Source organism: Takifugu rubripes, chromosome 9 (assembly GCF_901000725.2).
Source record: "Takifugu rubripes chromosome 9, fTakRub1.2, whole genome shotgun sequence".
NCBI classification, from domain to species: Eukaryota; Metazoa; Chordata; class Actinopteri; order Tetraodontiformes; family Tetraodontidae; genus Takifugu; species Takifugu rubripes.
The window spans coordinates 14,646,879-14,672,641 of NC_042293.1; the positions used below are offsets into that span (position 1 = coordinate 14,646,879).

Sequence of the window (25,763 nt, forward strand, 5' to 3'; positions counted from 1 at the left end):
CGCTGCGCTTCAGCTCGTTTGCATCCACGGCAACCTGCCAATACGCTGCTCAGGCGTGATGCTGAGATTCTTCCACCATTCATCTCTATGAATGTTAAGAGGCCGACCGAGAAGAGCCCTGATCAATATTGTGCACGTGTCTCAAAGGAGGCGTAAAGCTGATCAAATGAGGCCAGTTGGTGTCAGCGGCTTCCTGCATAGCAACGAAGCTAGTGCGCATGCGCGCGTGTGTGTGTGTGTGTGTGTGTGTGTGTGTGTGTGTGTGTGTGTGTGTGCATTAGTTCAGTTGTACATTCTGTCTACCTCTGTGCTCTTCATGTGGACCACATTAAGAAATGATTATTTTCCTCTCACACATTTGTCAGAAGCGGCGTTGTTAATGACGACGCACTGCTGTTATGGGGTTAATGTTATTCCCTGAGCTACAGGCCACATTTATCACGTCAGAAGCTGCGATTAAGACGCAGCAACAGGTTTGTGTGTGTGTGTGTGTGTGTGTGTATGTGTGTGTGTGTGTGTGTGTGTGTGTGTGTGTGTGTGCATAAAATAGAGGGCAGATCCCCTGGGTGACCCCGTGCTGAGGCTGCTGCAGGTAAACATGGCAGGAGGCTGCCTGTGTCTCATAAATGTTGCTGCTTTTCCCTTTCAGGAGTGCCTGACGACGCTCGTGCACACACAGCAACAGGAGGGAGAAATGTGCTCGTCCAGATGGGATCATTTCTGTCAGAAACATCGTATTTGGATTCAAACTAGCGACGTGAATAAAGACGGACGGACTTTCTGCGTGCTGTGTTTAGCTTTTCAAGACCGGAAGCTGCTTTCAGAGATCTGCTGTCACTCTTGATGCCCTTCTAGCAGCAGTAGTAATAGTAGCATTAGCAGCAGCAGCAGAGCAGCAGCAGTAGCAGCAGAGCAGCAGCCGTAGCAGCAGAGCAGCTGCAATAGTAATAGTAGCATTAGCAGCAGCAGCAGAAGTAGTAGCATTAGTAGTAGCATTAGTAGCAGTAGCAGCAGCAGTAGCAGCAGCAGCAGCAGAGCTTGTTTGGCGTCCTGACTAGTAAAGATGTGTCATTCATTAATTGTCACTCTGATTCATCTTAAGCTGCCTCTGACCCTGAACTCTTGACCTCAGACCGTTGCAGCCGAAAACACAGTTAGAGACAGTGTGTGTGTGCGTGTGTGTGTGTGTGGGGGGGGGGGGGGGTAAAGTGCGTAAAGTAAACGTTTCCTCTGCCGCACGCTCTTCGGAGGCCTTTTTAATCCACATTTATACGCGATTGTTCCTATAACTTTCTTTAGGAGCTTTAAGCTCCGCTGGCACACACTCGGATTTAAGACGATGTTTGTGCTCCGTATCGTTCTACTATGTCACCAGTCCGGAGCTAAATTATGTACGCTGGGGTAAATCTGCACATAAAGAGCGTCTCTTAAATCTGACCTCAGATCTGCACAATCCTCCGAGCGGCGGCCATGTTGGCGTGGTGTCATTCTCTGTTTGTTGTTTTTAATAAGCCCAGTCTTTAATGAGACTCGCTGATTAAACAAGAACACTTTTCGGCTCGGCTTCCTCCGACGCTCATGAATATTGAGATTTTCACGCTCGCAATATCAAAGTCAGATTAATTCTCTGGCTTTCCGCGCAACATATTAAGCCTTTTATAGCATGTTTGGTAGCATAAAAGCTTTAAAGGTTTAATTACTGGAAATATGGGGCTGCAGCAGAAGGACGAGGACACTTTAATTAGAATGAAACAACGTGCTAATTAATGCTTGTTTAAATGGACAGCACCAAATAAAGGACATTTCTAGACATTTGTAGCTGCTGCATCTCCCCGTTTTGGGTTATTTGACTGTTTCTGTGCCATTTCTTTTGCCAAAATTAGCTTCTTTTTGACTCTCTCTTCCGAATTGCTGCAAAGTTCAAGCAAACATGTAAAAGTGGGAAACAGCTGCACTTTTGCATTAATGGGCCACTTTCAGAACACATTTCTGGGTCTATAAAGTCTGATTATATGATGATCCGGTGTGTTTTTCCTCTCCCAGGAAACAAGCAAAGGGGTCAGTGATGAGCTTCTCTGTCCAGATGAAGCTTGGTTCAATCTCAGCCTCCCTCTTCTCTCCCCCCTTCAACACGACACATAAAATGATTCATGGGATGAAACCTCTATTTGGTCTTCCACACCCGCTCCCAACCCCCCGCCCCCACCGCGGCTGTCATAAAAAGTTGGGCCAGTGATGCTTCAACTAAATAAAAATCTATATGTAGCTTCATTCCTTCAAGACAGAGGCCCCTGGAAGATCTAGAGAATTTCTAATCTAATTGTTTTCTCCTCTTAATCTGTTCCTGTCACGGGGCAGAAACATGGGCTCGCCTGGACGTGATCAGCGCGGCATCAGGCTGCACCCAGCCCCGGGGCCAGGCTGCCTTTTGCCTCCTATTTTTTGAATAGAATGCACTTTGTCTTGTGTTGACAGGTGAATCCAGGGATCCGAGCATCCGTGCCACGCATGCACCGCTGGAGCGCACGAACGTAGCGTCGCACCGCCCTCCTGTCCGCCGGGTGGAGCGGAGGAGAGGAGAGGAGAGGAGAGGAGCGGAGCGGAGCGCCACATCAGGAGCTACGCGACGGAGGGATGTGGCAGCACTTCCGACGGCTCCGAACGGCCCGCTGAGACGCTCCAACTGTGTCCTTTTGTGAGAGCTGGACGCACACGCCGAGGCGGACGGTGACGGACGCGGAGGAGACCGCGCGGAGGTGCACGAGGCGCTGCCGCTGCAGACATCTGCCGCCCGAACCTGCCTCCGCATCGCGACGCGCGCGGAACGGGAAGAAGGCGCCGGCGTTCCGGATCGACATCCACCGGCTGACACCTGCATCGGGACCCCCGCAGTGTCTTCAGGCGTGGAGGTGAGTGCGGGGGTGAGGTCGGGGGGGTCGGCTGGAGTTGGCCCGGTGGGGTGGCAGGAGGTTGGACCACGTGGTTCGGCTCATAAATACAGTAAACACGCGTTCTTTCCGGTGCGTTCGTAGCGGGTCACCGACACGACAGACACCCGGGTCAGAACTTTCCATTCTGCCTTTCCGGCCTCTCACGGCAGAGCCAGAGGGAGGGGTGGCTGAAAGAAAACTTTAAGGGGGTGTCAAAGTCCACATGATGAGGTCAAGGCTTCAAATAATAATCCTTATTGTGTAAATATGGTTGCAGATAAACAATGACTGAAATCAGGAGGACGGTTTCAGGAGCTGCACACGGGCGGCAACATGGAAAGTAAACATGTAAATATCCTACAGGGCGTTAGAGCGTTTATTGAGGCAACAAATGGATATCGGGGATGAAATATTCATCATTCGGTCGCACACCTAAACAGCATGTGTTCCCCCGAAGCCTGAGGCTCTGTGTGGTCATTAATTCCCTTATTTATTTCAAAATATGGACTCTAGACATGAATAAACATCCAGAATGTGCACATGGCAGGCTGCAGCCTGCAGCAAACTTCCCCCTGATACTGATGATGCACGAGGGGGCTGGTAATAAAGCCACAGCGATGCCAGCACTGTGCGCTAACTGACCGTGCCACATGTGCACGGCCACATGCAGGGGTGTTGACGAGCTGCACGGCCTCCGACGAGCCGCTGCAGCAGTTTCCATCACTGTGAGTGTTTTTGCAGGATAGAAAATGAGCTGTTTTACTTTTGCAGTGCCGAAGCGCGGCACTGACGGATCCCCAAACGCACGCGCTGTCCTTAAAGTGGCCAGAGAGGTTGCGTCACCCTGCAGCGCCAGTGACGGCTCCGTGGCTCATCTCAGAGGCCTGCAGGAAAAGAGCAGCTCATTACACGTGCAGCGGTCTGGGGGCTTCCTCCGGCTCATTAGGGGTCAGCAGGGGGCGAGTCCCCCAACGCGAGCTTCCGCCTGTTACCAGGGAACAGTGAAACTCCCATTAACTGCGAGACATTGTGTCTGCAACTGTATCCTCAGACGCCACGTTGATGTTTCAAACCTGGTTTTTTTTATTAACAATTCATTAAACTTTGAGTTGTAAAGACTCCCGCGCAGGAGGAACCCCCACAACGGCCCCCGCCGTTGTTTCTAAAAGCCGTTTGTACTCTGGCTAAGTGCTCCGCCGCTCGCCGGCGCTAATCTGCACTGATTCAAACGCTCCTTAAGAAGTCAGAAGTGTCCTGCCGTGACCCAGAAACGTGAATGTCAGGACTGGAAGAGACACGCGAGCTTGAGCGCTTCTTTGAAGAGAAGCTGCATTGTTATCAGCTGAATTCCTCCTTTGCGTCACCAAGTAATTCCACAAATATTTGAAATTGCAATATAGCTAAGTGCACGTCTCCGGCCCGGGTCTGTGGCGCTTGTTTTCCCAGTGCGGAGCTGAGTCAGAGGAATAACTGGACATCTTGTCGCAGCAGGAGCGGCTGATTAGCCTTTTTGATCATCGAGCCGCCATCTTTGCTTGGTTGAGTCTGTGCAGGGACGACGTGGGCGGATGTGGATCCGCTCGCTAATTTCATTAAAAGATCTTTAACTGTTGCACGTGTAAACTGTGTTGAAAGGAATTCGCTTTTAAAGAGCGCTCCTTGAGTTGAACAGCTGCCATTTCTGAGGGAGGAGCTCATTTCCGTTACTGCAGCGCGCCACCAGGGGGCAGCAGACAAATTCCGCCACTCTTTTTTCAGAAGAATCTCCTCCACGATGGTATTTGTTCAGCGTCGAACGGTTTTCTTCCCTTAGAAACCTTCAACACCTCAGATGAATGTGGCAGGCCTGCAGAAATACAGCAGAGGGGAGTTATTGTGAGCCCCTGTGAGCGGGTGAGAGGCGTGAGCGGAGCTGAGGTGTCGGGACGCTGCTGAGAGGCTAAAATAAATGACTCTTGAATAAAAGGACTCATCCTCCCTGTGTTCAGTCACATCGTTCCACCATTACGATAAAGTCCTCTCGCGTTGGAGGCATCACGTCTTCTTCTGAGTCTGTGTGCTCAGGCAGAGCAGAAACCTTAAAAGCTCTAATCCCTCTGAGTTATGCAGCACAATTACACAGCCCGTCTCTGCTGCCGCCTTCCAGCCGCTAACATCCACGTTTGACTGGAGCCAGATGACATCAGACATCCCAGGAAGACGCGGAATCAGAGGAACTCTCCTTTGGCTGCTTTGTCCCCACACGGCCACCGTAGTTCCTCCAGCAAAGCAATTGTCTCAAACCAGAACCAGTTAAAAGAAGGTGAAACATTCCATCTGTTTAGTGGCTCCGGCACCAGCGACCCCCCCTTCCCGGCGGTCCCGTCTTCTCCTGTAAAAGGTTAGACAAATGTCAAAAATAATTGAGTGCCCGGCTCTCCTCTCGGCTCCCCTCCCCCGCCGTCTGATTATCAGCAGCGTTTGGTCAGTTGAAACCTTCTGGGCAGCCAATGAGAGGAGAGCGAGCCGGAGCGGACCTGCAGGCTGGCGTCCAGCGTTGATGCCGGCGCCGAGCGGAGGCCCGAGATATCCGCTGACTTCCTGCCAGGCCGGCGGGGTCGGAGCGTGGACGCGCAAATACTGCAGAGGTGGCGTCGTCCTCGAGGTTTCCGCCTCTTCAGGAAGCATCGCGGCGCCGCGCTCCCGCTCCCGCCCCGCTCCGGCAGAGAGAGTTTTATTAGATTCATTTGTTCGAATAGCAATTAAATGATTAAAATATCTTAATGGTATTTTCTCCAGTGTTGGCATCCAAATGGAATTCCACTCTGCGAGCGGCTGCTTCATCGGCAGTCTGCTTCAAAACCGTTTACATTCTAAACGGCCCCAGTAGCCACTGGGAAAGGCTCGGCGGCCACTGGGAAAGGCTCGGCGGCCACTGGGAAAGGCCCAGGAGCCACTGGGAAAGGCTCGGCGGCCACTGGGAAAGGCCCAGGAGCCACTGGGAAAGGCTCGGCGGCCACTGGGAAAGGCCCGGGAGCCACTGGGAAAGGCTCGGCGGCCACTGGGAAAGGCCCAGGAGCCACTGGGAAAGGCCCAGCAGCGTTGAGCGCTTCCTGTGACCAGATTCGTTCGGGATCTAAATCCGTTTATCGGTGTGAGCCTGACGTTCCAGAGTGACGTCAACACTCGCCGGCTTTCTTATCTTACTTGAACCAATAAAACCATTAAGAGAGCGGCGCTGGGAGCTGCCGCCAACATCTGTCAGGGACCATTTTCATCTTCCGTCCTTCATTTCTGAAGCCGTGCTGATGTTCAGGGTTTATTTGCTGCTGGTTAGTGATTGACGTGCACGTTAATCAGAAACTAATTGCTCTATTTGACTGGTGCTGACGTCCAACTGATTCACTCTTTTGGCCGTTTACTCACGTATGAATTATGTTTGTTTTCTTTAATTGGATCTCGCAGAATGAATGTAACTGCAACATTCTAATAAATACTACATTGAAAGGCCTGTTTGAAGGCCAGATCTTTGTTTCTTAGGGCAGAAGCTGTTTTTTTTCTGACTGCCTGTTGCACAGAAAAGGAAAAACTGTGAGCGTGCTGCGACGCTTTAGCATGAAAGAGACCTCTGAAGTCATTAAACATATAGACGAACAAAGAAGACATCAAAGTTATGATTCATACGTGTTGCGCTAGCGTTCACCAGCACGACGCTCGCAGCTGATTTGGATCTTGCGTCCATGTTTAAAGGGTTTAATAGGAACAAAGTATTCCCATATTTATATTTGCATAGCAGAGATGTTTGAACATATACGGCCTGACTATAGGTTCTGTAGATGGCTCCCAGCAGATTCAAAGCAAAAAGCTGCGGGGGGAATGGGAGCCGTTGGAGGTGTTTCAGTCTGACGTTCCTTTCCTCTCACCTCTGCTCGGATTCGGAGCACATCTGAGCAGTAAATGCTGAAAGCCTCATCAGGGCACATGTGACACCAGCAGAGCTGCTGGTGTTCAGCTGCCAGGGAGCAGAGAGGCCGTCACGACTCCTTAACTGCTGCCTGCATGTGCTTTCAGTCAGTCTGTGGAGCTCGTGCTGAGCTAATGGGACAATAAATTATCAGGGTGATGGCTACAGCGTCGCCGAAGTGTTGGAAGTCTCAACTGGTCTCTGGTTTTAGCAGGTGCGTGTTTGTAGCCGTGTTTGAGGCTTCGGATTCTGGTGTTTGAGGGGCACCGACGCACGGATGACAGCGTGTGAGAGATGAGTTGTTGTCACTTCTGCTCTTCTTTGCAGGACTCAGACTGAACTGGTGGTTCTGTCAGGCAGCGACAGCAGAGATTATTAGATAAGATGAAAATGACGTGTGAAGAGAGCAAAAAGTGTTTCCACATCATGGGAAGCAACAACCTCATCGAGGGTTGTTGACAGTGTAGAGACACTGTTGGATTATTGCTCAAATCAGACAGTGGGGACGTGGACAAGAGACACAAAAACAATGAAACGAGTGACGCACAACCAGAGAGGAGACAAAGCAAAGCTCATCTTCATTCAGAACATTCAGCCGTCCTCCACAGCAACACACTCTCAGTCTTCTGAAGTGAATTCTTCTTCTATTCTTCTTTTTATAATTCTTCTTCTATTGTGAAGTGAATTCTTCAGCCGTGTCTCTCTGTTCATCGCCCCCTAGTGGTAACACTGGCCCCAGCACAGGTGCAGCCCAGCATCTAATGGAGTAACCAAACATTAGGAGGCCCCACATTGAAGTTCTCGGCCTCCACAGTGAAGCGGGGGCAAAAAATGGCAACGGACGAATGGAAATTCCGTTCATCACCTCCAGCCATCTCGCCCGACACCCCAGTCTCCTCCAGATGTACCGATGAAGCTCCGTCTGACATTTCTGTGCTTCAAAACTGATTTGCTGCTTCAAATAGCAACTGTAATTGCTTTTCTTACCTGTTGACGATCTGTATCAGAGGGCGCCGGCGCTGCTGGATGTGCACGTCTCTCAGCTGTGCGTAATTACCAGATGATAATGGAAGCTAATGGACTGCTAGACGGCTGCACCAAAAGTGCCAAAGAATCAAAGGAAGATGGCAAATTCCCTCATGAAAGATGCATCAGTGACAGCGAATTAAAGACCAAAGGCAGCAGTGTTGGCTGGGAGAACGTTGTGGAGGACCGGTGGAGATGGGCTGCATAATCGTGACATATTGTCATTATTTATTCAACTGTTTGGTTCTTTGTTCATCAGCAGCTGCTGCTGTTGTCGGCGGGGAGCAGCTTTGATCAGCACCCGGAGGTGAGCTCAAGCAGACATCACACATTTGGCCCCGACGCCAAATGGAGGAGTCTGGTTTCCTCAAAGTTTCGGGGCACAAAAACGGAAAACTTTGGGAATATTCTGGTCACCTGATTGGTATTCAAAGTGCAGCACGTGCAGCTGGTAAATGAAGCAGAGCAGTAGATCAAGAGTCCCCCAAAAACAATAAAACCTCCGTGATTAACTGCGTCCAACTGCTCGCCCCGATGGAGCCGCCAGGTTTAACAATAAACGGCTTCATGTGCAGCGAACGGCTCCTCCGAGGCCCCCGTTTACCCACTGGGTCGTCAGGAGGAAGCTGGGAGCTCAGATTAGGAAACTCTAAATAATGTAAGAACATTCAAACGCTGCTCCCCAGGATGGCCGTTCAAACGGCACAGGAGCTCCAGGAGCTCCAGGTGCTCGGGTGCAGATTCACGTAAAGTAAAAGGAACTTTTCAGAGGCTCGTCTGTAATTCCAGAAAAGAATCAAAATGGAGCAGAAGTGCTGAAATTGCAGCTTTCATCTGGTCCGGTTGATTCGAGATGGTTCTGGATGTCAGCGGGGAGCGCGCCCCGCCTCAGTTCTCTGCTCTCAGCCCGTTGTTTCCTCCGGCTCCTGTCATTTATCCCAGTTCCGGACCCTAATGTTGCCCCCGGGTGTGTGAGGGACACTCCGGCCTGACGTCGGAACGTGTGGAATTGTCAGAAACTGTGCTGGAATACGGAGCCTCCTGGCTACAGAGTGGCCACACGCACCAGGATGGTGTCGTGTGCTGCGCTGCCGTGGTAACCCCGTGGTGGGGGCGCCGCGTTCCTGCCTGGTTCTGCTGCGTGTGCCGGCAGGACTCATCTGTAGCTGCCTGTTGATGCTGCAGGATGATAAAGTCAGTAATATCCTGTTGTCTACCCTGTAACCTCTCAGACACGCACGTACACCGTGTCCGAATGTCTCGGAGAAAATCGAATTCTGCTGCCGCTGAGCTTTGTTTTCTCAGGTCCGCATCTGCCATCGTCTCCTAAATTGAACTCATGAATTATTGAACCGCGTCCCGGCGCTTCTGCCTTAAACTATAATTAGTTTTGGCCAACAATTCTCATCATAGCGGCACCAAGGCCTTGAAAACTGGAAAGTCGATGAGAAGTAGGTTTTCTGGATCCTTTAGTATCAGGAGGGTTGTGCTTGATGGGGTGCAGGTGGTGGTGATGGGGGGGTGGTGAAAGGAGAGGGGGGGGGTGGGGGGGGGGGGAGGATGAGTCTGTAGACAAAGGAGACTGAAGAGGAGGAGAGGCAAGAAGGAAGCATTAGCAGAACAATAACAGCACTCTGAGCCACTTTTTAGAGAGCCAATTACCCCCCCCCCCCCCACCCCACTGAGTCATGCCGATCGTTAAGAGCGGCGCTCCATCGGCTCCACGCTCCTCCGATGCTGAGCTCATCTGCCCCCCCTGTTCTGTGGTGGGAGGGTGTCTCAGAAGGTGTTTGGACCGGATGGACCGAGCCCGCCGTTGTTCTGCCGTCATTGTGCTCCACGTCAGTCCTGGTTTAGAGTCCAGTGAGTCCTGGCTGAGGCGCTGGGTGTCGGACTTCCTCCTGGATCCCAGCTAAGCCGCTGGAGCAGAGCTGGAGCAGAGCTGGAGCAGAGCCGACCAATCGGCTGAAGCTCTCCAGCGCCTCGGCACCGACGGCCCGGCTCGGCCCGGCCCAGCTCGGCTCGGCTCTATTTCACACCAGCGTCTGCTGGCGGTGATGAAGTGCCGCCGCTTGTGGCTCAGGTGATTTCTGCTGTGTGTGGTGGGGAGGAGGAGGGGGTGGGGCAGCTGTCAGGGCGGGGGGGTCAGCTGATCAGCTTCAAGGTGTGGGAGATTTATGACCCCCCCCAGAACAAAGCTGTGTCTGCTGGGGGAGCATAAAGCATAAATCAGGGAGAAGTGGGTCAGACAGGGTCAGCGCTCGTCTCCACGCTGCAGATTTGCTCTGGTTTCCCAAAGGTGCCCCCCCCCCCCCCCGTTACCTGTCTGTGTGACATTTTAAATGAGAGGCCTGTGAGCAGCACCGGCCTGTTTCTCCGTCTCTGGGCTCTGCTCGCCGCCCCCCCACTGTCACTCACACTTGCTAATGAATTCCTGTTTTCTATTTGAAAATGTCATCATCTTGTGGAAGTGAATCACCTCTAATCCCTTTATTATCGGCAGTTCTGTTAACACTGTTGGCCTTTAGTCTGCGCTCGTCTTAATAATCCTAATTATATCATGTTTGTCTTCTCAAGCGGCGGCTGAGAAAAAGGCTTTGCCATGTTCTCGTTCAGGCACGTTCGGTGACGCTCGGCCTCGCACGTTCACGACTCCGCCGTGTCACTTCCTGTCGGCATCTTTGATTTTTCACGCAAAGAATGGATTTCTGGGATTCTGGAAGTGGAGGATCAACAAATGCTTGATTAGCTGATGAATATAACCGATATCAAACCACGTGTGAAGACATGCTGTTAGCATCGGTGTGTGTGTGTGTGTGTGGGGGGGGGGGGGGGGGGTATCAATGAATAACGTAAAGCTGTGTTTCCCCAAATTCAGACAACTTGAGTGGGGAGATGAATAATCTGAGCTAGAAAGGATGGATCTTAATTCCTTGTTGTCTGTATTGTTGCCCTGCAAACGGCTGCTGGAAATCAAACACATGCAAATGCAGGAAGTGGGATGGAAACGGCGTAAATCATCAGAAGTATCTGCGTCTGGCTGCCGGAGCAGCGGGGATTTGTACCCCTGTTTACCACAACACTGCTAAGATTTCTCCCTTTTTTAGTCGAACGGGAATTACACAGGCGCTGGTTTGTTTCTCCCTTTATTATGCTAATACCTGCCGGCTTTTCCGTGCATGTAACTGTCATAGACGTGCACAGATAACAGCACCAACAAATGAACAAGCGATTCCCTGCGAACAGCTGCAGCACCTCTGCAGACTTTAGCCGTGTCGGAAGCGAAGGAATAACCTTTTTTTTCCCAGATCATTGGCCCGGACGGCGAATGTGAGACGTGTGTTTTGTTTTTCCCTGCGTGGCTTTTCCTCACACTTCATTTGGACGTTGCTCACAATCATCGGGGGTCATTATGCCCGGGTTTGGTTGTTGGGATGGCTTTTCCTGCCAGCGCTGCTGTATTGGGGGACAGAAATAGCATAATCAAATCTCCAGGGTCAGCTCTTAGGCTTGTGTTTGGTTTGCAGCCGACCGTTCCCATTGTTCCGCCACTGCAGCCCCGTCCTATTGTTCCGCTCCTGTTGGACTCGTCTCAGGATTTGCCCATTATAATCGTTCCCAGAGGAATGTAGTGACATTATTAGATGATAATGTACAGCTCCAAGCTGCTCCTCACCGAGAGAGACCAAGAAGGCAACAACATCCGGAACAGAATATTCCCGTCAACACTTTATCTGCTTCCACTCCAAAACTCTCTTTTTTTTGGACTTGTGAGGCAAATATGATTTAGAAACTTTTTCCCAGTTCCTTCCCGCATTTTGAAGCCGGTTATTGTGATTGATGCTTTAAACAGGCGCTGGTCTGAGGACCAGCGATACGTGTTCAGCGTGGCGCGCACGTCTGCTGCTGCTCCTTGGCACAGCTCGGACAATATTTAATTAAAGTCCATGTTTAATTGATTCCCTCTGAATTATGGAGGATTTCCAGAAATCTGTTCCACCTTTCGCAGTTTGTCCCAGGAGGAGACGCTGCACTTTGAAGTGAAATGTTTCATTGTGCCTTGAAGTCGGCGTCAGGCGCGCATCTGCTCCGTGGATTTAACTCATCGGCATCATGGAGCGCCGTCATTCCTCCCCTGGCAGCCGCCGACCAAACCCGCCAGGACGTCACATGCACCAAGCGCTGGCCTTCTGCTCCGTGGGAGATGAACCAATGTTCCACTCACAGGAGGATTGTGTAGCGGGGGGGGGGGGGGGCACATTTCAGGACTTTACACTCAAAAATGTGCACACACGTGACTCTGTCATTGGAATGTTTCGCACCGACCTTCACGCTCACGTGTTCCACTCATTCAGGTTGTGGATTTCCGCTGATGAACTTCACCCCCCATCAGACCTGACAGAGTCGTTATCTTCACGTGCACGCCGTTGGTCTGTCATCTCATCCTCACGTGTTGTAAACATCTCTAGATGGGCCTGAACTCATCTCGATGAGGGGGGAGCGACGGTGGCGTGCACCTTAAAAAACCCAGAAGGCCTCCGTGTGGAAGCTCGGATGGGTTTGGATGCGTCTGGTGCTGGTCCGGCTGCAGACGCACCCCCCACGGACCCGTTTGGTCCTGGGTCCGGCTGCAGACGCACCCCCCACGGACCCGTTTGGTGCCGGGTCCGGCTGCAGACGCACCCCCCACGGACCCGTTTGGTCCTGGGTCCGGCTGCAGACGCACCCCCCACGGACCCGTTTGGTGCCGGGTCCGGCTGCAGACGCACCCCCCACGGACCCGTTTGGTGCCGGGTCCGGCTGCAGACGCACCCCCCACGGACCCGTTTGGTGCTGGGTCCGGCTGCAGACGCACCCCCCACGGACCCGTTTGGTGCTGTCTGTTTGTATCCCGGGCAGGATGGCGTGAGCAGGTAGCGACAGCACGGGAGACGGAATGGGCTGCAGAGGCAGCGGCGAGCAGGGCTGGAGAGATTAGCCGGGAAATTGACACTGACAAATCTTCTACATTAAGGCTTCCTGGGAGGCTGCGGCGGGCTGAGGAGGCGGCCAGCGCCGAGCTCCGTGCACGGCTGCGGGTTTCTTTAAAACGCTGCTTCCAGCACGATGCGCCGTCTACGGTGGAGATAAGAAAGCCAGGTGCGCTCTGACATTTCATTTGACTAATGTGTTTACAGCTAGAATAATGAATAGAGCGATGAAGATGAGTGTAATTAATTTAAGCTGCTCTAGCTAAATAACAAAGCAAATACGGGCAAAACTGTTTCATTCCCTTTGGAACTGGAGCTTTTCCTCCTCCCATTTCTTGCCTGCTTTAATGAGACAAATCCAGCCTTCTTTGATAAGAACTCCTGGTTACCGTTGTTAGTAGCCTGGTAGCCTTTTGATCTGTTCTCAGGGCGTTTGCTCACAGTTTCTGTATGAAAATGCAGCACGTGTAGCATTTACTATCGAGCCTTTCACGTGATCACAGCCCCCATCTTCAAATAACCTTTAAATGTATTTTATTAAAAGCTCTTTGTTCAGCGTAAATAATGCACATTTTATCACGGCCACTGGAGCAGCAGCAGCTCTGCTGCATCATCCCCAAACTCAAAAATCAAATAACCAAATGTAAACGAGTCTTTCCGAGGACCTAAAACAGCTGCTCCACCAACAAAGAGAAGAATGAAAACAAGGACAAAAGTCTCTTGAGCACAGGATGAGTTGCAGCTTGGTGGTTCTGCCTTTAGAGCCGTTTGGTCCAGACCAGCGCGCGCTTATTTATGATCCCGCTGGCTGTCTGGTGGGCTTCGTGTCACCATGAAAACAGTTTCAGAATTAGAACGACGGAGTAAACAACGTTATACTCCAGCCAGTTGGTATCGGCAGCTTCAGACAGACTATTTTTCACTCATCGGCCACTATTTTGGTGCTTCATCAAGGAGCCGCGGCGTTAAATATTCATGCCTGTGTTGTGTTCTTAAAATAAGGCTCATTAGCGCTTCCAGACTCTTTTCAAGTTCCGCCTCTTCCTTGTCATTCTCAGACGAGCAGCACAAACATGTTATTCCTCACGTTCGCTGAACTCGGAGCAGGTTTTAGCTGCACGGGCAGGAAACCCTCCATTATAGCAGCCGCTGGTATATTTGAATCCCTGCTCCAGTCTTCCCGCAACATTATCGATTGAATCGAGTGTGTTAAGAAATGTAGTACAGGTTGAGTCTCCCAGATAATAGCAGCACAAGATTCCACATGTTCTATTTTCCTTCAGAAGAATTTACCTATGGAGCAGAAATATGTGCGCAGGCACATGTTTTACAGTGCGTTTAATCTGGGAGCCACTGGAAGAGCAGCATGATGGACGCGCACGTGTGGATGATCCATCAGTACACCCCCTAAAGTGGAGCTAGTAAATCCCAGGAAATGGTCCCCCCCATGTGGAGGCCAGTTCCTCGCGTTAAACCGTCAAAATGTAGTTGAGATAAAGATCAAAGACGTGCAAATGCCTTTATTTCCTCGCACAAGAGAAGACGAAACCAACTCAAGCCAACAGAAACTCAGCACAAACATCTAAAGGCAATGAGACACAGGCGTGGCACAGGAGGGGGCGGGACTCATCGGGGCTCACAGGTGAGGAGGATCACACACGGGACCGACACAAATAACCGACACCAACAGCCCAGGAAACGGCCGTTTTTCCCTGCGAAGCACCACGACCTGGACGTTCCCGACAGCCGTTTGTGTTTATGCTTTTTATTTCAATCTGTCCGTTAAAGTTCTTGATTTGGGGCTGGACACCCACCTCAGTGTTTACCTGCGTCTGCCGCAGCCCAGAAACGCATCCAAGGCGTGTGCCTGCGGGGGGGGCGGGAGGGGGCGGGGGCGGTGCTTGGACTCACTTACAGCCCTGCTGGAGACCTGTTAACATCCTCTTCAGCGGTTCTTTCATATTTCATGATATAGGCCATCTAACTCTAATGCGTTTCTGCTTCTATACATTTGGATGTATATTTAATCACCTTTCCGGCTGAGATGATCACAACTCCTCCATGGAAACTGTGTCTGCATGTGGACCAATCTGCTGGATCACCTATTTTTAGGTGCTGCCACGGCTCTTGGAAGGACCCAATCAGCAGCACCAACTGTGCTCACGGACCCAACGACCTGCTGATGGCAGCCGAGCGGCCCAGTGATGGCGGAGCCGCCCTCTCTGTCAGCAGGTCGCATTTATGGGGGTCATGTGACGAGCCTGTGGGCCGCGTGACTGTGCTGCGGCCAGGCCCGATACGCCGTGACCAGAGCTGATGGATGTAAAGAGAGAAAAGACCAGAAGGGGGGAATACGGAGGCGCAGCCATAATTGAGTCCAAACCTTATTTTCCGTCACGTTACTGTAAGGCAAAGTTTCCGAGTGAGCTCTGCTGCCGAAGCTTCAGGTGAAAGAAATGAGAGCGGTCCGGCAGGAAGTGAAAAGGATGAGTGAGTGTGTCAATCACCGCAGCAAAAATGGAAATGGCAGCGGCGAAGCGCGGAGCAATTCGACCTTCCTTCCGTGGGTCATGTTTTGGATGACTTTTCCATATTAACCTGTGAGTCAGTGCTCTGGGATTGCTCCCTCCACGGTCTCACTGCCTCCTGATAGCGCCCCAGATATTTTTAGCTTGGTTTCCTTGGAAAACAGGAAAGAGGAAGAAGATTCGCGTGAAAATTTGAATATTTCTTCCCCAAACATTAAATAACAGCTGTGGGCTGCTCCTGTGAGCGGGAAGCCCGAGCGGTTTGTTCTGAGTCGCTGGCTAGTTGTAGCTAAACCTCGGCGAGAAGATCCTGGAAGTGTTGCTGGATGATGTTGGAATTCTTTTCTTCTCCTGTTTTCATCTCCTGCTGCAGCTTCCCCTGCAGCCCTGTTCTCGGAAAAATCTGATGTTCCCTCAGTGTTCCACTTGTGATATGCTCAGATAGTTTGCATAGACTTGGAAAAATACTGCTTAATGCAATTTAAATAGTAAAGCTGAGAGTCCCGAGTTTGTTTTATGTGTCCGTAAAGTTCTTCTAAGGCCTGAAACATAAAGCAGATCAGACATTTACACTGGTATTTAAGATCCAGTTTGCTTCCCTTTGTAGTGAAATCGGCTTCATTAGTCTGCCCATCTGCAGCCTTTTCCCGACTCATTATTTGCCCGTTCCTTTGAGCCAGAAGGCGTGCTCTCATTGGCCGTCCAGCTTTGGCAAATCGGGAAGTGACATAATCGAGCAAACGATGGGGCTGCTCTGAACTCAGCAGCAGATTCGGCATAATGAGCTTCCGTCCCTGCAACCGTGTGGGATATTTTGTGGATCTCCTGTCATTGTGAAGATTGTCTGGGATGTTTCAGTGTGTTTCTCTCTGCCTAATGGCTCCGGCTCCTAATGCACAACTAGAATTCCCAGTGTTTTTCCACAGATTCAAGGTTGTCTTCCCTACGTGTTGACTCATAAAGGAGGCGATTTAGAAAAACCCAGTTGCTAAAATGCCCCAATCTTTAGCATCTGAAATCCTTCAATTGTTTTTTCACTCCTGAAAATGAAAGCGTGCCCGTTTGCATTCGGTCGACAGGCATCGATTTTCCTGCAGTCCCGACGAGAGCCGGCTCCCGTGTCGACGCGACCCTCTTAACACTGCAATCTTCCCTTAATTCCCTGCCATATTTCTCAGCATCAGGCTGCAGCTTGTGCCATGTTTGTGTTATCACCACGGCAGCCCTCTCCAGGATTTACACATAAATATTATTTACGGCTGCAGTCGCCTCAGACGAACACACGAAAAAGTTCCCACGAGGGAGCCGAGGAGAATAGCAGTTAAATGATCCGGCCTCCTCCCGGACGAGCTGGCATTCAATCACCAAAGACAGAGCAGCCCAGAGGACCGGAGCCTAGCAGATCGTGTTATTGGAGAGAATAAAGTCAGGTACACAGGCCTGCACAAACAAGGTTTACACCCCCCCCCCCCGCCATGGCGTCACCCATTAGATATTAGCGCCGACTCATAACATGGCTGATTACTGCCAGAAATTGTGTCTGCAGCCACGGATCCGCGGACACTCTTGCCAGGAAATGATGAAGTCGATGAAAAGTGCGACGGCCGCGATGACGCGTGTTCCGTCGGAGCGTGACGTCTGCGCAGGGCGGCGTCCTCGGAGACGAGCGTCAGAGGCGCCGCCGCAGCAGCAGGCGTGTCGGGGGAGCGCTGGGAGGACACCGGGACATTAACGATCCAGTGGGTTATTCCTAACGGGCTGGACCCCGGCCGGTGCCGGGCCGGAGTGTGCCGACCGGAGCGGCACTCCTCCCCATCCCCAAATCCACCTGTGGGGTGATTGAAACAAGAGTGAGCTCTTGTCGGGGCCTCGCCCAGCGTGTAATTGAATTCTACCTCGTTTCACAGAGTGCAACAAAGCATAGCACAGGATGGAGGGTAAATATACTCAGCACCGGGAGACAAACCCCGGCCACGGTGGTGCAACAGCAAACACGCGCTCAGGCGGCTGCTCGGCGCCGTTTACACACCTAATGCTCCCATCAGAGGAAGGCGCCCTCCGGGGCAGGAGGAGGCCCCTCGCTGTCTCGGGGATCGGCCCTCGCAGGGCGCCACCTGATGTTGGTCTAACGTGACAGGCGGTGTTTGCTGAGATAAGAAGCACAATAGTCAGGGACAGAAAGGGAGCTTGTCTTCTGTGGGGGTGGACACAGATCAGAGGTCAGAGGTCACGACAGACTCCAGGAGCAGATTTGATTTTCTTCTGAAAGTCAGCACCACTATAACTCATTTCTCTCTTCCTTCATCTGCATCTTCATCTTCTACCTAGTTCTTCCAAACCAGGTTTCCTGAACCTGAAGTCGATGCTCTGAGAGACAGAAATAGCTGGAAAACATTCAGGGACTCTCTGGAAAACAAAGCTTTTTTTTCCTGCAGGGTCACAACAGAAGTCAGATCCTGGAAGAGCGTCGGGCTCCCGGGAACGGAGAAGCCCGACTGTTGCTTCACTCTTATCAGAGGCTGTTCTGCCAGATGTCTGTGCACCACCCTGGTTGCTGCTGGAGTGTGTGTTGTGTATTTTCATCTTAAAAGTAGTCCAAGGAGGCAGCACACCAGTCTTTGGAGGCCAAATGGGATTACAGTGTCTGCCGCTGCTCCAGGGCAGCGCAGGCATCAGCGCGGCCTGCTGCAGAGGCTGTCAGCTAATCCAAGGAGATGGATTCAGGACTCACTCCAACACACTAACTCTGCTTAATGGCTTTGACTCCCTGGTTGACGTCGCTGCGATCTAAAGGTCACGGTGGTCTCGGCTCCAGCCGAGTTCCTCTTAAAGCGGGCTGATTTGCACCTCAACCACTCTCACTGTGGACTTGAAAGGGCATCTTTTTTCTATTCAGCGCCACATTAAGGACAGAAGGGCTTTAATTATTTAACACTTGTGCAGCAAAACGTATAGTCTGAAAGGGTATTGCTCTATTCTGTGTGTGTGTGTGTGTGTGTGTGTGTGTGTGTGTGTGTGTGTGTGTGTGTGTGTGTGTGTGTGTGTGTGTGTGTCCTTTTATTGGAGTTTTACTGTCAACAGCCCTGAAAAGAACCATTTTAAGACTGGACGTCCAGGAATAACTTTTCCGTCGACATTGAGACGGAAAACTGTTTCTGACGTGGTTGCTAGGTGATGTCAGCATCTCTAGGTGATGCTCATTTCAAACACACTTTGCAAACTGCAGAGGTAAAATGCCTTCTTGTCGACATCCTCAGCAACATCCACCAGCGTGATCTCATGCACAAGCTTGTTCCAGATCCATTAAGCCTTCATGCTGGAACCGGCAGACGACACGGATCTTCCTGTTTCCGAAACGGATGCTCAAACCGTTGTGGTCTTATCCTGGAAGATGAGTGGGGTGAGCCGTCGGCGTACGGTGAGGAGTAAAAGCTGAACTAGGCCGGCTGGGAGCTGCTCGGTCGCTGACATCGGGTACAGAAACACAGATTTGGGGAGCTGGATCCTCTGAACTTGCTCCCTCGCATCGGTGTTTCTTGCTGCTCCTCTCCCGACAGTCGAGGTTTCATGGCCGCTCTACGGCGGCGGGCGGCCCCAGATAAGACTTCGCTGTGTCCTCTTGGTCTCTCTAATTCATCTAAGGGATTTCTTGTGCTGCATATATTTTGCTCTTTGAGCAGCCAAGCAGTAAATTGCTTTCCATTGGGAACAGCTTGCATGCAGGGGTCGCCAGAGCTGCCGCTCCTTTCGGTGCCTTGTTTTGGCAGCTAAAGTCAACACCGAGGTCACCCAGCCCCAGAAGTGAAGTCAAAAGGTCACCGTGGCTCTCTTGTGTGAGCCGAAAATATTAGCATAAGTTATCAGGTTACTTATCGACACAATTCTTCATTCAGCTGTAGAATTGTAGCCGCTGAAAATGTTGCACCAGCAGCTATAGAGCGCAGCAGGGTCGGAGCCCCGCGTGCTGCCTGTCCACAAGCCTTCTGTGAGCCCCCCACCATCCACCTACACCCCCCACAAATGCGGTTTTCTTGATGGGAGGGCGCCCAGCATGTGTCCTTCAGGCAGCTCCAGTGTGTCCAGCGTTGGAGGCAGGAAGACGATGCTGCAGTCGGCTGTGTGCAGCAGCCACTCTGGTTAGAAAGGTTCTATGGTTATTCTGGTTATATCTCATCATCATGGTTGGCGTGCCAGGATGTGAGGAGACGCCGGCGCTATCTTCATAGGTGGCCCTGCAGGACCCGTCCCCACGGCTGCTCCTGCAGGCTGCAGCGCACGTGAGGGGTGGTGCACGCAGCACGTTGACCACAGACCCCAGGGTGAGTCGTTACTGACGTGGCGTTTATGCGACCTCGTCTGAAACTGACTGGATGAAGTTATAAAGCTCTTAGAATGAGAATTATTCCTCAGCTGCAGAGGGTTGGGGGTTTTTTTTCCAAAAGAAAAGAAAAAGTGTTTTATTTCAATGTTTTCTCTGACAGGTCAACTTTGTTTTGGAACGTTGCAGAGAATTCTGGGTAATTTTGGCTATATTTTCTGCAATATTGAAGAGTTGTGATTAAAAACAGCCGTCTCTCCTCTATAAAACAAACAGCAACAGTGGAGGTGCTCACATAAAGCAACACATCATGAGTGGCTTGCTAAATTTAAGTAGCACCAAGGGAGAAGCTATTTATTTTGCTTCTCCACACACGTCTCGATGCCCACGCGCATATGTCCTTGTAACAGGCAGCAGCAGTAATGAAGAATTTAATTGTCTTGGGAGGAAGATAAACAAACGGCATTAGGCTGCATTAGTGACGAGCTGTTTTTCTACCTCAGCTGCCCAGAATCAGAACAATTCCTGTTGGAACCGTCCTGTTAAAGCAGGAGAAACGATGACTTTCACCACAGACCTCACAAGATCCAATAAAGGAGGCAAACGCTTCTCGCAGGATTTTCCTTTCCCGATTTCCTCCGGCTTCTCAGCGAGATGGGCTCCCTGCCACGTCTCCAAAATATCTGTCAGAACAGTCTTTACAGAACTTCTACACACATTTCCATGTTGCACCGAGACACCAGAACTGGTGGCTTTCTGTCCCAGAGCTGCAGACGTGAGATATGTTGTTTATCTCCTCCTTATTTAATGAGGACTCACACTGGGAAGCAGATGGTGCATTAGCCGTAATAAACCAGAGCTGACGTCAGTGCTTTGGAGCAGGAGACCACAGAAGAGAAGGTGAGAGGTGTCGGCATCTACGGTGAAGGAGGGTCCAAAGGTGACCCACCTCCGGAAGAGCGCACGTGCCCTGCTAACAGTGGACAGGTTCTCCCTGGAGCCTTGACCTGTGGTCAGGGCAGGTGTAGCATCCTCCGCTGTGGGGCTGTCCCTGCAAGATTCCAGCCAGGACACAGAGCCGTGTGTCCAGGCTGGGTCGGGCTCCCTCTGCTCTTTCCTTCCCGTGCATGTGGAGAACCGGAGGGGTTCTCGTGATAAATGAAGCGGACTCGCACTCCAACCCTCATGTCATGTGAGCGGCTCAGCAGGAGGCTTCGCCTTCGCCATCTGAACTTGGCATTAGAATAATCTCTAGGCTGCATTTGATGGAATTACCAACTCTGCCAGCTCTTGAAGGCTACATGAGGCAGCACATTTACTCCTACAGGTTGCTTCGGTGATTCCTGGCCCACAGTCGGCGGTTTGGCTGCTGCCCGGGAGGCGTACTCGGGTTTTATGTCCTTCCTTGACTCTGTGAAGAGGAGCCAGGAACAGTGGCAGCTGTCTGAGCGGCACGTTCCCGCCCTTAATGGCAAATGTTAATAATTAGGGAGAGTGTGGACATGGCGTGCTTGGTGGTGCCGGCTTTGGCTTCAAAAGGACTCGTAGAGGTAAACACAAGCAGCTTTCAGGCGAAGCTTGTGGGCGGGGGCGGGACTTTAAATGGTTCCTTATCTCAGCTGAGTGCTCTCATAAGCAGCTGGTAGAGGAAATAATCAGACAGCGCGGCGTATCGAATCGAGGCTCGATGAGGAAAAAGGTAAAATGTCTTCCTGCAAAGGCCGAGAGAATCTCCAGCTTCTCTCCACACACGCAAATGCCACAGCCAGAGGACGAGACGAGATCTTAGCAAGTTACGGAACGTCCCTGGAGATGCAGCGGCAGGAGTGCTGATGGGATGGAGAACACTGGGCCACCACAGTGTTCATTGAAAGGAATCAAAGGATACATTGAAAGCGATGGAATTCCCGGCGCCATTGACGCTTTATTGATTTCTAAGGAGCAAAGAATTCTCATCCAGCGATCCTGTCTGGATTTCTCTGCCTCTCTTCGTTACTAAAACTGTGACTCGGCCCAGTCAAACATTCTCAGAATTACAAGCGTTCGTGACAGCAGACCTGATTTAGATCTTCCTCCAAAATCTACTCCCTTCTGGTGCGGCCCGAAGGACAATATGCTGGAACGTGGATCCTCAGTGAGGATCCTTCACTGAGGATCCTCACTGAGGATCCACGTTCCAGCCATTCCGATTACTATATTGACTAGCTTGTTGTCATGTTTACTGCTGGTAATTGGACTACTTCATGTATTGGATATTAATGGCTGTTGGCCTCCCTATGAGGAGCTGCAGAGGCCAGAGGAGCAGCTGCTGGTGGAGGAGACCAAAGGGAAGAGGCAGACTTGGCATCGCCTGGAGAAGCTCTGGTAGCTGCTGCACTCCAAGCAAGAGCTGGTTAGTTGTTGGTTCAACACATGGTTCCCAAAGTAGGAGTGCAGCGAATGGAGGTGTTGGCTGGAGCTCGTTAGACTGACACTTACATCTGTGTGGTTGTGCCGTCGCCCCTGCTGAAGTCATTCAGACTTTTAATAATCCTCCTCACTCCTCTTAACACTTTTGCTCTTTTAAGGCCCAAGGTGCTTTGCTCTTATCTTGCTTTTAACTTTTGTCCTACCAAGGGGCAATTCTAAGAAAAATCTCAAGATTCAACAGATTTTTCTTAGAATGCCGTCACTAAGAGCTACTTTTGGTCGTAGGATTATCTGTGAATAAGGGCCCTGCATTATAAGTAGACTGAATTAAAAAAAAAAAAAAAAAAAATAGTGCCAGCACCTTACATTTGATCTAAAAAGAGGAGTGGTGTCTCCAGGGGAGGTTGGGATGGAAACTCCAGGGAGCTGCGTTTCAGATCTTTCCCACATATCAACAACCGAAACTTTTTCTTTGCAACAACTCTGACGAAGGATCTTCTATCCTGGATGAACTGGATGCCTGATGGTCTCCTGGTACAAAAGCCTTGTCAGGCCTCTATGGTTTCAGCACGTTGTGTAGATGATTACACCATCAATGCTCGGCTTTCAGGCGCGGGCCCTGAATAATGGGTCGTATATTTCTTTTACAGGGAGTTCAGATGATAATAAAGCAGACTGTAAGAGGGATTTTACAGAAGACAATAAAGACAATCCAAAGGCAATTTCACTGTAAGAACCATAAAAGGTGAAAGTGAAGTCTTGATCACAGAGCAGATAGCAGGATGTGGGTGTTTTAAAGCTCCGGGCAGCCGGAGACGTTTGGCCAACAGCACAGTTGCTGAACCAGCAGATTCCAACAAGGTTGCAGTCAGTCGAGTTATCGGAAGAAAAACCCGAGACAGAAGCAGGAAACGCTGCAGGGATCCACGGCGAGGGTTGCCCCCCGACCCTGAACATCACCCCCTTCATCAGTGAGGGAGTAATTAGAATCATTTCTTATTTGTGTGCTCCTGGTTGTGTCCTAGTCTGAAGGCACCTTGGTACCGAGTGGGAGGTCTGCAAAGTTATCAGGCCATTTCATTTCTGTTCTGACACCCAGTGAAAGATTCAAGGGTGAGGCGGCGCGCTGCAGATTGAAGATCATATCAAAGCCTGCGAAGGGGTCCAGTGAATCAGGCGATGGCACAGATAGCACGATGACGCCAGAGACTGCGCCTGTGCACAGATATGGAGGGTAGGCCAGGGTTTATCATGGAGGGGCTCACGTCCAGCCCAGGGAGAGCAATCAAGGAGATGGTGTGTGTGTGTGTGCGTGTGTGTGTGTGTGCGTGTGTGCGTGTGCATGTGTGTGTGTGTGGGGGGGGGGGGTGTCTGGCAGTATTTGAGTTCTACAGTCAAGGATATGAAGGAGAAGAGTCAAGAGAGAAGGAGAAAGGCCAGAGGAGAGGCCTCACGAACCCGAAGGTTGGGCCAGTTATCTCAGTCTAATCTCATGTTGCACTAAAGGGAAATGACACGTGTTCACATACGTCTGTTTTGGTTGTAACAGTTCTGGTGTCAGTCTGAACCAGCAGGTTCTGCTGGTACACTCTTGGACAGTATACTTGAAGAAGCCAATTCTCTCGGCCAGGCTAACAGGATCCTTCACAGCTCTCCAGTTCCGGTAAAGGAACTCTTCTCATGTTGTGTTTGTCTATTAGTTCCCCTCCAATAGCTGCATATGCAAATATCAACCAGAACTTTAGGTGCATGCCAGCATTTAAATAAACCACAGTCGTATTTTGAGATTCTGGCCACAGCAACACTCGTCTGCCAAAGAGATCCTCGCTCAGATATCAGGACACGTGTTCTATCAAGGACCGGGCTCTTCTGGGCACCCAGAATAGGATCCAAGCTGGGTCCAGCAGCATTTGGGGGTTAAGCGCCTTGCTGGTGGGCCCGCGGCGGTGGATCCAGGGATTCAAACCTGACCTACATGGAGCCGGAGTCTTTTCACACTTGGGCGTCACCCAGTCAGCGCTGACACCAATTAGTCCTGGTTGCTGACTCCTGGAACATTTGTCAGACCCTGACAGCTGTAAGTAAATAGCAGAAGGGACTTGAGAGCCGTTTCCTCGGCTACGTCTCCAGCATGCACAGCTCCCCCTTCTCCCAGTTTAACCATACTCCAGAGGACCGAGCCAAGCAAAAGCGCAACTGGAAGCGCGCTGCTGCACGTGTCCCCCCCCCCCCCCCAGTGGCCTTGGCAGGCTGAGCATGATGGATTCGGCTTCTCACCACACTGATAAAGCAGCCTTGTCAAAACACGTCACCTGGCACTGTAAACAGACCCAGATAGTTGCGGATAATTACGTAAGATTTACGTCCGATGTCATTTGTGATGCGGAGCTGCAAAGAACGGTCCGTGAGCGATGCCTCAGCCCAGAGAATCCAGCATGAAGCCCGGCTGCTAATGACCAGAGTGCCTTCAGATCCAGCTAATGAGCGTGGCCATTAGACATAAATGACATTTTAAAAACCTGAGGAGTGGAGACGTGGAAACATGCAGGCGACAGGGCGCCCGAGGCTGCGGGGGTGACGGCAGCATCTGCGGCGCCTTGACAGGCCCCGCCCACATTCTTCTGTCACCGCTTAAAGCTGCGACATGGAAGTTGATTAAAGCGGAGCCGCTAAAAGTGTTGACTTTCATATCCAGATCAAGCATCTCACAGCTCTTCAGAACCGGTGCTTATCTTTTGGACACATGCTTTTTTTTTTCTTAATGAGCTCATTTGCAGGGAATTTTCAACCCTTTTTTGAGAACACAGAGGAAACGATCAGTTCACAAGTTTGGTCGCCCTGCCGTTGCCGGTGGGGGGGGTTGGGGCAGGGTTTTGGTGGGGGCAGCATCCTCGAGGTGTCCCGATCCAGCGAGAGCAGGAAACGGTCGTGATCGCAGACAGATGCCGCTTGTAAACTTTGGCGAATTTTTACTTCCACACGCGTGTCATTTCAGCCGCGTGAACTCTGGTAATCAGGCGCCTCTGCTGATGAGGAAGTGATTACCCAACCCCCCCAAAACGGGATTTTTAGTGAGCGAGAACATTAAGATGTGAGAAGGAGTTCTCTTTGGAACAAACCTGTTTTTTGTGAGTGGGTGGTGTTTGTTGGGTGGTATTTCTGAAGCGGTGCTGTTTCATGAAGACCTTCATGTCTCCTCCTGGGATCTGGGATGGATCGAAGGTTGAACCGTCACCGTTTTGGATGAGCACATGCGCACATGCAGATGAGATGTTAAGGTGAGGCCAGATGTGGGTGGATGTCTCTCAAGTTGAGAATTTTCCTGGAAGCTGCTGGAGGCCACATTGGGTCCACGGAAAAAGCTCCGACTGTTGCAGCAGTAAAACTGCAGAAAGCCACAAGTCTATCATGTTTCTGAGCGCTGACCTTTCCCAGCAGTCTTTGTCTCAGTGTTGTCATTGTTCATCTTTCATTCCGACTGAATTATTTCACCTCGTTGGGGGGTTGCCCTACACTGGTTTTAATGGGATTGTAGAGACAGCGGGATGATATGAGGAGGAAGAGTTTCAGCTGCGCCGCCTCGTGGTGGCCTCGTCAGAAGTGTGTCGAAGCTTTTATATCTGCCGTTTGAAAATAAGC

General features: G+C 51.1%; 1 protein-coding gene across 2 annotated transcripts in view; it reads left to right on the forward strand.

Annotated features, from left to right (window-relative positions):
* The first annotated feature begins 2,187 nt into the window (after positions 1-2,187).
* mgat4c (mgat4 family member C) overlaps positions 2,188-25,763 on the forward strand; it is a 61,765-nt gene continuing 38,189 nt past the window's right edge. For both annotated transcript variants that reach the window (XM_003967790.3, XM_029841561.1), the window contains exon 1: positions 2,188-2,909. The gene's annotated coding sequence lies outside the window, so the exon portion shown is untranslated. The remainder of the gene's footprint in view (positions 2,910-25,763) is intronic.